Raw genomic sequence first — 12,584 nt, 5'->3', positions numbered from 1 at the left:
ATCAGTTTGCCAGTGTAGGCGGTGGCTGAGGCCGTCATATTGATTTGTTTGGTGAGGTTGGTGTTGGCATCAAGGTGAAAGCCTAGTTTTTTCACGCTTTTAACAATGGGGATGGTGTTGCCATCGATAATAATGTTGTTGTAGTAAGGACTGAGTTTGGACAGGTTGCTAGGAGAGCCGACAAGGAGAAGCTCATCATTTAGGAAGAGGCCGTGGGTGGCCATCCATGCCTGAATGATGGCGAAGATTTCATTAATTTGGGTGACATCTGTGTTATAGTTACCAGAGATGGTGAGGAGTATCTGGGTGTCGTCTGCATATTTGGTGTAGGTGACACCCAGACGGTCCAGTTTGTCAAATAGCGGCTTTGTAAATATGTTATACAAAGTCGGGGGAGACACAGGGGCCTTGTGGGATTCTGCATGTGATGGGGATGGGGTCCGCTGCTGCGGCTGTTGAAAAAACTCTCATGGTTCTGTTCACCAGGAAGGATTGTATCCAGGAAGTGGCGGAGGGGGAGAAATGAGCTGAGGTAGATAGGTGGCTGCATAGGATTTCGTGATCGACTAAATCTAAGGCTGCCGAGAGGTCTAGTAGGAGTAAGATAGCGGCCTTGCCTTTGTCTTTAATTTCATCAATCTGGCTTTTGAGGTCAACAAGGGCGGTTTCTGTACCATGTTGAGGTCTGAAGCCAGATTGAAGTATACCTAGGAGTTGGTTGGATTCTAGTGTCGTGGGGACCATGCTCTTCCGTGACTTGATCACGCTGCAGACTGGTGGAGGCACTGCTTGCAGAGGAGGAAGCCTGGTATTGAGCTGGGCGAGGAGGCTTTGCAGCGATGATGGCACTTGCAGCGATAGAAGCGACTGAGGATTCAATAGCGGATAGGCGGGCGAAGGCAGATGACCTGCGCTAGGAGGGTGTGGGCCAGACACTGCTGGATCAGCTGTTGTCTGTGGAGGCCAGAATGGACCTTGTTCCGTAACTGCTGGTGCATCATGGGACGATCTCATAGATTGGACAGGTAACAGCTGGTCAGTGTCTTCCTGACCTTGCATAATCACACAGTCGTCCGAGTCTGAACTTGACGTGGCGACTACGCTCTTTGAGCTTCAAAGTCTGAAATGATTTCATGCTGCAGGATGTCTTCTGGCATGACATCTGAATAAACAATTGGAGAGACCCGTGAGTCTACCGGATTTTCTTGGCCCCATTGCACTCGCTGGTCACGGGGTGACCGAGGTGAAGCGGCCAGCGGTGAGGTAGGAGATTGTGCAGCTGTTGGCATTACCATGGCTTTCTGAATAGCTGTTTGGCACAGCTGTTGGCTCTGCAATGGTTGAAATAACTGTAATCGCCACTGCCGTCAACATGCGGTGAACCACCTTCATGGACAAGGAGTCTGAACGCTGAAGTGTTTTAACGTGTAAATGCGATTTACTGGATGTTTCACGACTTTCTTTTGTGGACTGGTCAACGATCTGTCAGTCGACGATGATTTTGTCATCGACGACGGCGTCTTCGATTTGTGTCTATTTGCAGTAAACTGGGACGGGGTCATCGACAGGGGTGGTTTCTTGTGTACTGAGTCTCTTGGCGACAGAGCTGCTGACTTTCATGATGATCCAACGCCTGTTGTAGACAGTTTTGCCTTTGTGGCCTGTGCTTTAGTAGATGGACTTCACGAGGTGCTTTAATGTTGACGCTGATGCTGCTGTGACAGTAAGCAGTTGGCCTTTCTATTTATATCCGGTCAGCAATCCTGTTGCCTGTTTTGAAGCTAGCAAATAACTGCATGTAGAAGGGGCCACTGCGTCCTGCCTCTCCCTGTGTCTTTGTTTTTTAGCTGGTCTCTCTTCTGATCTCACTCTTTGTCTGGAACAGGGTGCCCTTTCTGCCCGTCTTGGCACTGCAGCACTCCTCGACAACTCAGCTTCTGAGGCATAGTTACCATCATTTTGCCAATACACCAAGGGTCAGTGTCTGTCTTTAAGGGTTTTGGTACTGAACCATTGGCATAAGTCACACTTCACCAATGAGTGATTGGAGTACAGACAGTAGATACATTCTCCATGTCAATCCCCTTCAAAGACTTTTTAGGCTGCATGTGGAACAGGCCTTAAAAAGTGATTTCTTGGATGTGCCTCCATGATGTAGAAAATAAAGCGCTTATCTGTCACCGGTGATCCTTTGTCGGTCACTCACTGGTCGTCGACTCTCAATTTCGACATTCTGGAAAAAGAACAGCTTAACGCTCTCCTAGGGTCCAACCTATGGAGCCTTTCCTCTTCCCTACTAGGATGTAGTGGAGGCTAGAAGGCCGGTAGCACAATTTTCTGACTTAAGTGAAAGTCTGAAACTACCTTAGGAAAGTAGGAGGGTTTTACCCTTGACACAACCCTGTCCTTGTGGAATATAGTAAAGGGTGGCTTGGAAGAAAGTGCCTGCAACTCGCCCACTCAACGCGCAGATGTTATAGCAACCAACAGTATTGTCTTAAAGGTTAACAACCTTAACGGACATGTGTGTAAAGGTTCAAATGGTGCACACATCAGGAATTTCTAAACCAGGTTGAGGTCTCAAACTGGAACCTAAAAAGTAGATGGAGGGAACACATTTGTGAGCCCTTTTAGAAATTGAGTTACCAGTGCGATCATGAAATAGGAGCATTCCTGATAAACGCTAAAAGATTGAAAGCGCTCCTAAGTAACCCTTAATGGTAACAAACTGAAGACCACCTTGTGCTAAGGAAAGCAAAAAGGATAAAACATCCAGAATTGTACATTGAAAAGGATCAACTTTCTTTTCTCTGCACCAGTCACAAAACGTATTCCAACGGCACAGAGATTTTGTTGCTGGCCTTCGGGCCAAAAGCAATACCTCCATTACATCATCCATGCCCAATCCTTGTATCTCAACCTTTCAGAAACCAAGCGTGAAGGCTGAGATTATTGACTTCGGGATGAAGAACACAACCCTCCTCTCCCGAGAGAAGATCCTCTCTTTGTGGAAGAAGCATCAGAGGACAGATGGACATGTCCAGAAGGTCCGGGTACCACATTCTCCTAGCCCAATCCGGGGCAATGAGGATCATGTGGCTCCTGAACCGTCTCAACCTCCTGATTACCTGAGGAATGACGGGGACTTGAGGAAACGCGTACAGTAGTGGGAATTCACAATCCACCACAAACGCTTCTCCTCTAGCTCCTCTTGGAGGAAATTCCCTTGAGCAGCTCGCACTTCCGGTTCACACCAGTCGCGAACAGATCCACTTGAGGGGTTCCCCAAAGGGTGAAGCTCTAAGGACACTCGTGGAAGACTGTGCTCTGCCTGCTCAGAGCATACGCCGCTGTGTTCTCCTCTCCGGCTAAGTGAACTGCTAATAGGGAGATACCCTCTTGAATAGCCCAATACCCTAGCTACATTGCTCGCTGCGCAGTGGTAGTGACCCTACGCCTCCTAACTTGTTGACGTAGTGCATGGCCACTGTGTTGTCCGTCATTATCAGGACATTCTTTCCTTATAAAGACGGCAGAAAAGCCTTTAGCGTTAGTCTGATTGCTCTCAGCTCCAGTAAATTAAAGTGTAGTTTGGACTCAGATGGAGACCAAAGACCGCTGATTGTCAGATATTGGTGTGAGCTAACCGCCCCGTGACTGAGGCATCCGTCACTACAGTTATCTCTGGCCATGGTTGCCAAAAGTATTCTCCCTTCAGAATATTTTACGCGCAGGCCCACCACAGACGATCCTGTGAGACTCTGGTTGGAATCTGAAGTCGGTCCGACATCTTTCCTGAGAACTGGGACCATTGTGCTCCGAGAGCCCACTTAAGGGATCTCATTTTCAGGCGGGCCTCATGAGGCAGAGCAACCTTCAGAATTCGAAGGCCTGAAGACTCTGGGCACTCTGGAATTTTGTTACCATCTGGAGAATGTCTTGACCCCTCACCTTGGGTGGCGAGCTCTTTCCCAAGGGTGTGTTTAATACAGCCCCGATGTACTGGAGCTGTTGGGAAGGTGTGATATGGGACTTCTTGAAATTGAGGGAGAAGCCCAGTCTGTGAAGAGAGTGGCAGGTAACTGCCTGTTCGGGAGAATGCACACTGATCATCCAATCGTCCAGGTAGGGTTAGACGTGAATCCCCTCTCTCCTGAGATGCGCTGCCACCACCACCATCAGTTTGTTGAATACCCTTGGGGTGGAGGTCAACCTGAATGGCAGGACTCGGAATTGAAAGCGCGAGCCGCCAACTGCGAACCTCAGGTATTTCCTGGGCTTGAGATGGATTGGCACATGAAAATAAGCATCCTGAAGGTCCACTGACACCAACCAATCCTGGAGTTGGAGGGCTTGAAGGATCTGAGAAAGAGTTACCATCTTGAATTTGTCTTCAAGGAGCGGATCCGGTGGATTGGACTGAGGCTTCTTTATAAAAGGAAGGCAGTAACCGTGGGCTATAGTCTCCAGAGCACAAGCATCCAAAGTAATGTCTATCCATTCTTCTAGATGCTGAGACAGTCTGCCCCCCCACTGGTGAGCTGTGACTCAAGCCTTCAGAGTGGTTTTGAAGCGGCTGTTGCAGAGGCCGATGGTAAAGAGGGTGCTGCTTGAGCTAGCTTGGCAACGCTACCTCGTCCACCACGAGGACATTTGCGTTGGCCTCTTTGACTGGCCATTCCTCTCACCCTTCCAACTGAGGAGTAGTAGCGAAAAGATCTAACCCTCCAAGGTTGTCCGCTAAGACGAAAACGCTGAGGTTGCTTAACAGCTGCGCCTAAAGACCCGGCTGCTGCCTTAGAGGTCTGCAACTTCTCAAGGCTCTCGTCAGCATTGCTGCCAAAAAAATGATCCGTCAAATGGCAGGTTGAGAAGTCTAGTCTGCACATCAGGTGCAAAACCCGACTTAGCAACCACGCAAACCTGCGCATCACGCTGCTAGTAGCCATGGACCTGCTGATGCTATCTGCAGAATCCAACCCAGATTAAAGGGACTCACACATGGCTTCCTTGCCGTCCTTAACAGCCAGGAAGCCATCCTTTTCATCCCCTTCGGGAATATGCTCTGCTGCCGTAGAAATACACTCCCACAGAGTGTACGAAACTTTTGCAAGGGCACAAGTGGAGTTGGCAGATTTTAAAGCCATGCTCCCTGCGGAAAATGCCTGTCTTGCCCATCCATTTACGCGCTTGTCGTCCCCATCAGGAGGGATGGTAGGGTATACTGCTTGTTTTGAAGTAGCCGTAGCTGCCTGGACCACCAGAGTCTCCTGAGTGGGGTGTTTTGACAGGTAGCCGGGGTCGCTACTGGAGGGACAGTATTTTTTGGTGAGATTTTTGTCAACTGCCGGATTAGTTTCCGGAGTCTACCAATTCCTGCCCACCCTTTTTTTAAGTGCCACATGGAAAGGCTAAATTGGATCAGTAGGTGGACCCTTGTCCAGAATGTCAGTTAGATCATCTTGATCACAGGATGCTGGAGGCCTAGACCAACCCAAGTATTCGACAACCTTAGACATGAGCTGCCTGTAAGAGGAGTCAGCATGCTCCCCTGGTTTTGGTTTTCCGAACTCAAACTATGGAGAGGTGTCAATTCCACTTGCATTGTGCAAATTATCATATAGATCCTGCATTCTACTTTCCTCTGAAACAAGGCATTCAGGCACATTAGGTGTACCGGATTGAAGCCCAAAAGGGGCCTCTTCATCATATGAACGCTCTTCCTCCTCAAAATGGAAGTTAGAGACTTGGAAAAGTCCTTTTTCGGGAGAGGAGCATATATTTCTTCTGGCCTTGAAACCAGAGGCTTCGATGTTGTCTTAGTCGTCAACGTTTTTTTAGACAGTGCCTTTTTAGGAAGGTCACTAGGTTCTGATAGTTTAGCTGGCAAAATACCTTTCTCGCCCATCCATCTATGCGCTTATCACCCTATCAGGAGGGGTGGTAGGGCATGCTACCTGTTTCGAGGTAGCCATAGCTGCCTGGACCACCAGACTCTCGGGAGTGGGGTGTTTGAACAGGTAGCCGTAGTCGCTACTGGAGGGGCAGTATTTTTTTTTAAGAGTTTTATCAACAGCTGGATTAGTTTCCGGGGTCTCACAATTCCTAGCCACCCTTTTTTGAAGTACCACATGTAAAGGTAATACTGGATTAGTAGGAGGACCCTTGTCCAGAATGTCGGTTACATCATCCTGATCACAAGGTGTTGTAGGTCTAGACCAGCCCAAGTACTCCACAACCTTAGACATGAGCTGTCTTGTATGAGGAATCAGCATGCTCCCCTGGTTCTGGCTTGCCGAACTCCAGCTCAGGAGAGGTGTCAATACCACTAGCATTGTGAAAAGTGTCACAGAGATCTTGCATGTTACTCTCCTCTGAAATGAGGCATTCAGGAACATTAGGAGTTGTTAGGGAGAATCCTGTGCAGTGCCCTTAGGGACCACTACACACAATTAAGACTACAGGTGGCAATACAAGTTTTACTTTTGGCACAAGCCTGTACTACTATGTTAAAGTGGTAGCAGTAGCGGAGCAGCCAGGCTTATCTCAAGAGTATATGAGCAGTATCAGAGATTACACAAAGGGACCACAATTACTGTGACTCAAGCAAACAATGACTCAAGGTTGCAGGTAAAAAAAAATAAGTACATTTATTTTTAAACCATTTGTTATAAACACAACACTTCTATTAATTCAAAAACCACATGTAAAATACACTTCATACAACCAATTCTTTTTTTACATTTATTTTTTATTGATTTAACTGAACTTAATCAGCTTTACAATATTACACATAATATCAAAAAAGTCAAAAGGGTAAAACATCCTAACACACAAATTACAAATTCATCATAAAACATCCTAACATTGGGATATATAAAATTTACATAAAACCAGTTAATTAAATATGCATCAAAAACTAAAAGATGTGTTTCAGTCTCGTTCCTCATGCAACTTTAACTCATTTAGAAAGGCAATAGGGGCAATTCTCAATGTTATAATACTGCCTCCATAGACCATCCACCACATTGTTTCTGGTGATAGATTTACATAATTTTGAAAAATTTTATAAAAATGATGTTCCTGTTTCATTTGTAATGAGACACATTCAGATATCAAGTGGCGTATAGTCTCTGGTTGATTAGCCTCTTTACAAAACCAGCAGAAATTAGTTTCTCGAGGTATTAATCCACATTTCGCCATAAGATCTTTGGTTGGCCAGAGATTAAATCTCAAGCGCATAAATGATGCTCTATGAGTAGGCGAGGGGAACTGTTGGCGGTATAATTCCAGATGATTAGCTTTTTTGTGCATGCACAGATTATTTGGAAAGTCTCGATATGTGAGGCATATTTCTCGTGTAGTTAGCCAATCTATTTGGAACAATTTGGTTTTGGCCCTAACTGGGTTTGTTAAAAGGTCATCCAGAGATACACCAGCTTCTGCGAGAGAATTTATGACTAAATCTCGCCCCTTGTTAGGCAGAAACCTGTGCAGTTCCCTTTGGGAACACTGCAAAAGATTTAGGACTACAGGTGTTAGCGGTAAACCCACTTGGTAGCAGTCTGTACCACCCAGATTTACCTGGTAGCTGTGGCTGAGCAGTCAGACCTCTCTCAAGAAGAGTTAGGCAGGATGCAAAGTATACACAATAGGCACTCGGACACAATAATACAAGCAAACACTGACCAGAGCTTTGGTATTAAAGTATATAATTATTTATTTAAAAACACACTATTTGAAACACTCCAGCCCTCTTATTGTAAAACACTCTAAACACAGTTACTATTATAATATATACAACCCTTATTCCTTATCAGGTAAGTCTTAGTTAACACCACTTATTTTCATACAGAGGTGAGTGCTTAACTATAGTTGGCACTCCAACAAGTTCATGAAGAAGGGAGGGAAAAAGACAGAATATGGGAAGGTACACCGATCTAAGCTTTAGGAACACTATTAGCAGGGCAGAAGAGCAAAAGTCACTTGTGAGCCCAAGTCCATAGGCTGGGCCCACTCTTAGAGAGAGCAGAGCACAAATGCGCCCAAGATCCCACAGTTACCCTAGGCTTAGAAAGTCTTGCAGAGAGTTCGAAAAGAGTTTAGAGAGGCTCAGAAAAGTTTAGCCATGGTGTCCCAGGCTAACCCAGGTTCGAAAGCCGGGGGCTAAATCTACCCCATACAGTCGGTAGCAAGGGAAGCCGGGCGGGACACGGTACCTTAAGTGGGAAGTAGGCCTCCAGCAGTGGCAGTTGTTGCTGGCAGCGGGTGCAAGTCTCGTCGTCGTCCAGGGGAAGAGAAGATCTCGACTTGGAGGAAAGATGAAGGTCGTTGCACTGCCAGGGAAGAAACCAGCCGCAGAGTTTTCCGGTTAAAGGTATTACCCTTTAATTCGCGGCCATGGTAAAACGTGGTATCCCGGTTGCCGGGGTGCTTGGCACAGGCAAGGCGGCCACGAGATGCGTCGGAAAGGCGAAAAGACGGTGAAACTGGTTATCCCCACCAGTCAAAGGAAGAAGACTCTCCGGCGGGAGATCTCCTCTGTCGTTGGGAAAAGTGGTGAGACGGTCCAGCAGGGCTCCACCGGTGGTGTCGTCGTGGCAGGTCGGCTCAGCTTCTCCCTCGTCGGATTCTTAGGTCCTGTGGCGACTTCTGAAGTTCCAGTCCCCAAAGCCCTGCTTTTATGCAGAAAACCCCCATTCACTCAGCCTAACTGTCACTCAAACATTCTATGTGGTGAGCCGGCCGGCTCACCACTTGGGCCAATCAGGACGGAGTGCGACTTGAGTTGCCTAAGCAACTCAGTCCAGGGTGCCTAAATCCCCCTCCACCTCTCCTAAGTACCCCAGACAGAGTGGCACCACTTTGGAGGGCTTCTGTGGAGAAGCCCTCCAAAAAGTGGAACAAAGGGCTCGACTTGGGTTGGAGTCACAGAAGAGAACACAAATGCCATTTTAGAACCGAGTTTTGGCAAAAAACACCAACCGGAGAATTAATATTAATTAAATAAACCGGCGGTATGTTCGAGGCTATCGTAATTAAATAAATAAAGATAGTAGCCTCGAACAATGGGAAAATCCCATAGAGAAATATTAGCGGTTGAATATAAAAAGTAGTATCCACTGCCACCAGCCAAAACTCGATCAGGGGGGACGGAGACGTGCCCCCCTGACTAACAGACCCCGGGGCAATCAAATTGCCCCAGCCAGTACGTCCACAATATGATGGTTTGTACTGGTTCTGTTCAGAATTTAAGACTAGTAAAGTCAATGGTGACTTTACAGACCCTGGGAGACAGTAGTCAGTCCCAGGGTATGGAGTCTATACTGGGGAGTCACTATGACACCCCTGTGTTACTGCACTGAGGGTGCTGTGTAACACACATCACAAAAACACATGAAGCACTATGGAGTAAAAGACCCCATAGCCCATTAAACACATCTAGAATCAAAGAAACACACTCAAATCATGTCCAAGAGTGAGGGTAAAAGAGTCTCACTCTTTGCAGGAGAAAAAAATAAACCCCAAAAATCCAGCAAAGCTGCTGGGGGACTCACTAGGTTAGGAAATTCAGCCTAAGCAGAGAATTCTCCCTAACACCACTTACATATAAAATAATCCTGTGTTCCAAATACATAATCTGTCAAGACATTTATCAACTTCCGTAAATTTAGAGCCAGTATACATTTTCAAAAAAGTGCAACAACCTGCCATATATATCTTGCATACAGTGATATCATCCCCAATTCAAATCTAATCCACGCGACCGGCACGGACAGGTCAAAACCAACCAATTCACTTTGTACAGTAAAGCTCAAGGTAAGTACCCTGTGTTTTAACAGACCGGTGTTGTGAAACAAAAGACGTTACCGGGAATACACTTGCGATCACTTTTTGACAGTAATGACAGTTCGGTCTTACTAAATAAACGCGTATCCGCGGCAAGAAATGTTACCGGGGCAAAACACACTTAGCACCTGAGATACCCAGAGAGAGTTGGGGGCAAAAATCATAGGTAATACTTTTGTCAAGGCAGACAGAATCACAGAACACTCATCGACAGAAATTCAAGAGTCAATAGGCCGGAGCCAGTGTTAAGTGGAACGGGGTTCCTGTTGTCGAGGACCACACAGTCGGACAGTTCACGATTCAACATATCCAGGAGTAGTTAGATATTGTCAACAGAGGAAGCAAAAGTTATAAGAAGGAGGGAAGACAAGGGCAAGCCTTGGAGAAGAAAAGGGGTTCACCCTAATTCCTCAAGTAGAACACAGTACCTTATTCAAGGAAGAGACTGGTGCCACGGCAGTTGTTCCTGGTAGTTTCCTGCAGACCCACGGTTCCTGGAGCTTCGGAACAAAGGAGGACGTCGGGAGGGGTCTGCGCCAAACAGGGATAAAGCCGGCAGCAGTGATGGTGAATAAAAGGTGCGCTCTTTAAATCTTTAAAAACAGGAGAGGCTCTTCAGATGGCTATCCGGACCACTACAGCTGTGTGCAGCTATTTCGACCAAGAAGAGGATCCTCAGGCTGTAGGTGAGCTGGTTATCCCCACCGAGCTCAAGGGTAGAGGACTCCGGACTGGATCTTCTCTGGTCGTCGAAGGGTAGATAGCTCAGGACTGTAGCAGGGCTTCACCGGGACGGGGTAGCTGCAGCAGCTGACTTCTTCTCTGCTTCTCTTCGGTTCCTTGTAGTTCCAGTGGCGACTCTGACTTCTAGCTCAAGAGACCTGCCTTTTATGTGAAAATCCCCCATTCACACAGCCTGGCTGTCAATCACGCAGCAGGGGTGTTGTCCAGCCGGACAACCACCTCAAAATCATGGCAAAGTGCAACTTGGGTTTCCTAAAATACCCTGTGCAGGGGGTGACTACACCCCTCCCTCACATTCAGCCCACCTAGACATCCAGAGGAGGGCTTCTTGGCAGAAGCCCGCCAAATGACAGTGAACAAAGAAGGCAAACCTGGTTTGCCTCGCAAAGTAAAACGCAAGAAGGACTTTAACAAAAAGAAATGGCGAATAAACCTGACCGGAGCCAAAAGAAAAAGTATTTGGTGAAGCGGGTTTAAGTTCGAGGCTAATATAATAGCCTAAAACATACCACGTTTATATAATATAATCGCGGTAGAAAAGTTAGGGTAGATACCACTGCCACCAGCCAAGTCTAAATGTTAAAAGAGCGAAACAATGCTCTAGGAGGTACAGATAAAAAGGGCTAAGGATTAACCCCTTCCAGTACTCCATGTAAGATGGGGTGTACTGGATCTGTGGTTAAATGACTAAGTAAAGTTAATGGCAACTTTACCCTTTTCTGGGGGACAGTAGTCAGCCCCAGAAATGGAGTCGGTGGGAAGTCTAAAAGACAACCCTGTGTCATTGCACTGAAGGTGCTGTATAACACACAAAAGAAGGGGACTACTGAGTCCCCAATCACAGAAAGCAGATGAAACACACATGGCAAACCATGGGTAAGAGTGGGGGAAAAGCTCACACTCTTACCAAGTGAAAAAAATAACTCCCGAAAATCCAGCAAAGCTGCTGGGGGACTCACTAGGTAAGGGAAATTAGCCATTGAATGAGAATTCTCCCTAACAGGAGTCCAATATTGGAGCCCAAAAGGGGCATCTTCCTCATCTGAACACTCTTCCTCCTCAAAAATGGAAGTGAGGGACTTAAAAAATCCTTTTTCGGTAGAGGAGTATACATCTTCTCTGGTTTAGAACCCAGAGGCTTCGATATTGTCAAAAGATGTCGACTTTGTCTTAACCAGTGCCTTTCTGGGAGGGTCACTGGGAACTGGGGGCTGAGCAGGCAAAATTGGCACAGCTGGCGTTGACGGTTTCGGCGTCGATGTCAACAGTGTCGTCGATGGCATCGAAGGCCTAACAGGGGTCGAGGGCCCGATGGGCATCATCAACGGCAATGGCGTTGAGGGCTTTGAAGGCGTAGACGACCTTGATCTCTCTCCACGTCTCGAGTGATCCTTCGATTTCTTTTCCGATCGATACCTCAAGGGCTCTCGATGTAGATCACGCTGTTTACTCGGGCTCGATGTCGCGCAAGTTTTCAGCTGAGACCTCTCCTCGCCAGCTTCCAAAAAAGGCGCAGTCAGAGCATGACCTTGTTCTTCAAAGATTTTCAGCATTTCCACACAGAAAGCTTCCCATTCTGCTGGTGTAGACTTTTTGCACATGCATGGCACCCTCTCAGGGGAACCGTCTGACAAAGAAGACGAGGAAAGCGACCGGCGGTGCCTTCTCCTAGACCTTGAGCGCTTGGCCTTCTTCCTCCAAGGAGAGTTGCCTCTCGACTCATCGGTCAAAGTCCTAGCAGGTCGGGACTTATGGGGTTTGGAAACTTTGCCTACCTGAAGCTTCCCCTTTCGTTCCCTCAAGGCCTTTCACGTCATGGACTCACACTTGGAACACATACCCCTATCGTGGCCCTCACCGAGGCACCACAGGCAGACTTGATGCTGGTCCGTTATGGGCATCTTGGAGACGCAGTCCTTGCATTTCTTGAACCCGGACCGGGGTGTTGCCGGTGTAGATGAAGACATATTGAGTCGTTTATGAAAAACAAC

General features: G+C 47.2%; 1 protein-coding gene across 2 annotated transcripts in view; it reads right to left on the bottom strand.

Moving 5' to 3' along the window:
- The window catches only part of GSAP (gamma-secretase activating protein), a 2,819,616-nt gene that overhangs the window by 1,742,885 nt on the left and 1,064,147 nt on the right, over nt 1–12,584 (bottom strand). The gene's annotated exons all lie outside the window — the stretch shown is intronic.

This window comes from Ambystoma mexicanum, chromosome 12, assembly GCF_040938575.1.
Source record: "Ambystoma mexicanum isolate Mex_15411 chromosome 12, UKY_AmexF1_1, whole genome shotgun sequence".
NCBI lineage: Eukaryota > Metazoa > Chordata > Amphibia > Caudata > Ambystomatidae > Ambystoma > Ambystoma mexicanum.
This window is presented reverse-complemented; position numbering and strand designations above follow the sequence as displayed.